Here is a 5,000-nt window from a genome sequence, read left to right as displayed (position 1 = left end):
TAATAAATCCATCAATCTGTACTTTAACATATACATTTATGACGTGGGAGGATAGTGAAACGCGGCAAGCTTGTACCGCAGAGTTTAACAGGCACTTTCTAGCAGCCCGGGTGGCAATGATACGTTGTGATGTCCCAATAGACTCAGATTTGTAGGTATTCCGACGGTGTACGCTTTGCTTTGACGAGAAGGTGTGTGTGTGTGTGAGAGAGAGAGAGAGAGAGAGAGAGAGAGAGAGAGAGAGAGAGAGAGAGAGAGAGAGAGAGAGAGAGAGAGAGAGAGAGATCTCATGATTCATTACCGGTGTTCGAGATCATGCTTTCTCTTCTCTCTCTCTCTCTCTCTCTCTCTCTCTCTCTCTCTCTCTCTCTCTCTCTCTCTCTCTCTCTCTCTCTCTCTCTCTCTCTCTCTCTCTCTCTCTCTCTCTCTCTCTCTCTCTCTCTCTCTCTCTCTCTCTCTCTCTCTACTACGCAAAGATTAAGATCCTTCCATCAATATTCCTTCTCCATTTCCTCAATTTTTTCCTTCCCTCTCCTAATTCAGTTTCCTACAAAAGTTGACTTGAGTTATAATTCCTTACAACTCTGACTTCTACCTATAATTTCTCTTGCCCCCTTTAAAACATACACTCCTAATTAGCTGCAACATTTCCCTCGTTAAATCCTTGTCTAGGCTGTCCTCCTTCTCCCTCTTACCTTCCCCACCCATCCTCTTTAATGGTGCCACTCTAACTCAGCCTCCCCCAAATTAAGCTCCGTCTGTCAAGTTCTTACTCTGTCTCTCCTTCCTTCATTTCTTCTTTTTTCCTTGTCTTGTCTTGCCTTTCCCTCTGTTTCCCATCCTCCATCTTATCCTGCCTAAAGTGTGGTCCCTCTGCTGCTAACACCCTATACAAACAGCAGTGGCATATTCTCTCTCTCTCTCTCTCTCTCTCTCTCTCTCTCTCTCTCTCTCTCTCTCTCTCTCTCTCTCTCTCTCTCTCTCTCTCTCTCTCTCTCTCTCTCTCTCTCTCTCTCTCTCTGTAAAGGTTTGTTTGTTTTCTATTACAGTTTATTGAAACTATATTTAATTCACTGTTTGCCTTTTGCTTTTCTATGGCGGCAAGTCAGAGAGAAAGAGAGGTAGGGAGAGAGAGAGAGAGAGAGAGAGAGAGAGAGAGAGAGAGAGAGAGAGAGAGAGAGAGAGAGAGAGAGAGAGAGAGAGAGAGAGAGAGAGAGAGAGAGAGAGAGAGAGAGAGAGAGAGAGAGAGAGAGAGAGAGAGAGAGCAGCATGGGACAGACATACAGACAGACATAGATAAACAGACGGAAAGAGATGTGTTCAAGTAATTATGTATTATCAACATCACTCCATTAGTATTACCCCGCTCTCTCTCTCTCTCTCTCTCTCTCTCTCTCTCTCTCTCTCTCTCTCTCTCTCTCTCTCTCTCTCTCTCTCTCTCTCTCTCTCTCTCTCTCTCTCTCTCTCTCTCTCTCTCTCTCTCTCTCTCTCTCTCTCTCTCTTTTACCTTATTTCTCCTCTGGCTCGTTTCCGGGTCTTATTATAAAAATGTTTTCCTTGTTCGGCGTCGTTACTCCCCTCCATACCCACTTTCTCAACCCATCACTCGCTCCCCAGTCCCTTATACCCCCGCTCCTCTCCTCCACTGTCCATATTTCTGTTTGCTTCCTTTTATCCTCAGCTCCTTTGTTGATATCCTCCTCCTCCTCCTCCTCCTCCTCCTCCTCTTCTTTTTCCTCCTCCTACTCCTCCTCCTTTCGATGTAGATAGCAATACTGTGTCATCCATAAGGCCAAATATATGTAACAACCTCAAAAAAACATCGAATTGACTGCCTTATTTAACTAGTCTTATCTGCTCGTCAACACACACACACACACACACACACACACACACACACACACACACACACACACACACACACACACACACACACACGCGCCCGGTAACTCAGTGGTTAGAGCGCTGGCTTCTCAAGCCAGAGGACCGGGGTTCGATTCCCCGGCCTGGTGAAGATATTTGGGTGTGTCTCCTTTCACGTGTAGCCCCTGTTCACCTAGCAGTGAGTAGGTACGGGATGTAAATCGAGGAGTTGTGACCTTGTTGTCCCGGTGTGTGGTGTGTGCCTGGTCTCAGGCCTATCTGAAGATCGGAAATAATGAGCTCTGAGCTCGTTCCGTAGGGTAACGTCTGGCTGCCTCGTCAGAGACTGCAGCATATCAAACAGTGAAATACACACACACACACACACACACACACACACACACACACACACACACACACACACACACACACACACACACACACACACACACACACACACACACACACACACACACATTTTTATTACTGCTACTATCGTTATTACTGTTACTGTTATCACTGTCATCATTCATACAGCTAATGTTGATACTACTACTACAACTACTACTACAACTGCTGACACTACTACTATTCTAACCAATACTATTCATTTTAAGTAGATTATCACTATTATTACTACTGCTGTTACAGTTATTACTGTCTTCATTCATACTACTACTTCTACTACTATTGTTGATACTACTACTACTAACACTGCTACTGTTGATACTACTACTACTACTACTATTACTACTACTACTACTACTACTACTACTACTACTACTACTACTACTACTACTACTACTACTATTACTACTACAACTCAACTCCGTTTACATCATTTGATAGTGAAGACCTATCGGAATTTAGTAGTTTCAATAATGCACCAAGAGAAGAATTATATGAATACTTTGCTCCATTTTCAGTACAAGACGATAATTATAATAATGTTCTTGATGTTAACCGGTTTTACTTACGATTGAGAAATGTGAACTGCCTTAAGTCAAAATATATTTTTCTAGACTGCCTTCCTTTATTGCAAGAAAGTGCTGCAATTACTTTATTGACATTGAATATTAGGTCTATGTCTACCAACTTTCAATATTTCGTCGACTCCGTCCTCTCTTGTAACATAGATTTTGATGTATTAGGTTTCACAGAAACCAGACTAGATGCTGATATCTCACCATTGTATATGCTACCACACTACGAAATGTTCACTAATAATAGAAACAGGTATGGTGGGGGAGTGGCCATTTATATCGTAAGCAAATACAAATCTTCAATGGTTATTGAATTTTTCGACTTGAACCATTCATTGAAACCTTAGGAATTGAAGCCAAATTTAATGAAAATACATACTTGTTTATTTGTGTCTACAGGCCACCTCAAAGTAATGTAAACGATTTCTGTAATACACTGACTGAAATTCTAGATATTATAAAAGATAAAAATTACAATAACGTATTCATTTTTGGTGACCTAAATTTAGATCTCTTAAAACAAAATACTGATAATGTGCAGGAATTCCTTAATATTATGTACAGTTATTCATTATTTCCCACCACAACATTACCAACACGTGTAGCAGACACTTCATCCACATTAATAGATCAAATCTGGGTTTCACAAATAGAAAACAATGTAAGCAACTACGTACTTAAAACTGATATAACTGACCACTACCCCGTTATCTCAGTATTTGCATGTAACCAATCTGTCGTTCACAATCCTATATACATTACGAAAAGAATATTAAACTACGACTCGATAGACACATTTTGTAATATGCTTTCAAAAATTAACTGGTCAGATGTTACAGCTTGTACATGTCCAAACAATGCCTATAATTTATTTCATGATCGATTTAAATATTACTGTGATAAATGTTTTTCACTGAAAGATTTTAAATTAAATTTTAAAAAGGAGCGTAGCCCACACATAACACAAGGTCTGAAGAACAGCATCAGGGAAAAAAACAGACTTGAAAAATTGGCACACAAATGGCCTTTAACCTTTAAGGAGCACTATAGAATATACAGAAATAAATTGGTTTCATTGTTAAAAACGGCCAAAAAGAAATACAACCAGAACCAACTAATTGATAACCAAGGCAATCCTAAATCTCATTGGAGGTCCATAAATAAAATTCTTGGCAGATCAAAAATAATAAAGATACAACCCTTGATTTAACACCTAATTGCGTTGATATTCCTAATAAATTTAATGTCTATTTTTTGAAAGCAGGGTGTCTGAGCCATGATGATGTAGATGAACTTATGAAATATTTTATTTGTCACCAGTTTCAGAATCAGAAATAGAGAACTACCTTGAAGTGTTAAAAAAGTCATTGTCTGGGTATGATGAAATCCCTCCTTTAATTTTAAGATACACTGCCAACCATATCTCCTTACCGTTGTCTCACATCATTAACCTTACTTTTAAAAGAGGAGCTTTTCCTGACAAATTAAAGAAAGCTAAAGTAGTCCCATTATTCAAATCTGGTAATAGAAATGACGTCAGCAACTACAGACCTATATCGGTTCTTCCCGCATTTAGTAAGGTGTTCGAGAATGTCATATCCACCCGACTTGTAAAATTCATTGAGGAAAATAGATTATTCACTGATTGTCAGCATGGCTTCAGATCCGGTCGTTCAACTGAATCAGCTATTTTGCAATTTATTTCTAATGTCTACCGTTACTTAGAAGAAAAACATTATGTAATAGGAGTTTTTTTAGACCTATCTAAAGCATTTGATTCATTATGTCATAAAATACTCCTGAGGAAACTTATAAATTTTGGTATTCGAGGACTTCCATTGGATTTGTTTAAAAGCTATCTTACAAACCGTTCCCAAGCTGTTTATTGTAACTCAACTTATTCTTCTTTTAAAACTATAAATAGGGGTGTACCACAAGGATCTATTTTAGGTCCAATATTATTTCTCATCTACATTAATGACATTGTTAATGCAAGTACAAAATTTAAATATACAATTTATGCTGATGACACAAACTTATTACTAAATGATAACAATATTGATAACTTGTATGAAAATCTCCATAATGAATTAAATGCTGTCAATAAATGGATTAAAAATAATAAATTAAATTTGAATATTACGAAAACTAATT

At 38.4% G+C, this 5,000-nt stretch overlaps 1 protein-coding gene and 1 non-coding gene across 2 annotated transcripts in view; one reads left to right on the top strand and one right to left on the bottom strand.

The window, feature by feature from the left end:
• LOC123498911 (PDF receptor-like) overlaps positions 1–5,000 on the bottom strand; it is a 76,861-nt gene that overhangs the window by 40,549 nt on the left and 31,312 nt on the right. The gene's annotated exons all lie outside the window — the stretch shown is intronic.
• Trnae-cuc lies at positions 1,940–2,013 on the top strand. Its single transcript has one exon. It is a non-coding gene; the product is annotated as a tRNA-Glu (tRNA).

Source organism: Portunus trituberculatus, chromosome 48, assembly GCF_017591435.1.
Source record: "Portunus trituberculatus isolate SZX2019 chromosome 48, ASM1759143v1, whole genome shotgun sequence".
NCBI classification, from domain to species: Eukaryota; Metazoa; Arthropoda; class Malacostraca; order Decapoda; family Portunidae; genus Portunus; species Portunus trituberculatus.
This window is presented reverse-complemented; position numbering and strand designations above follow the sequence as displayed.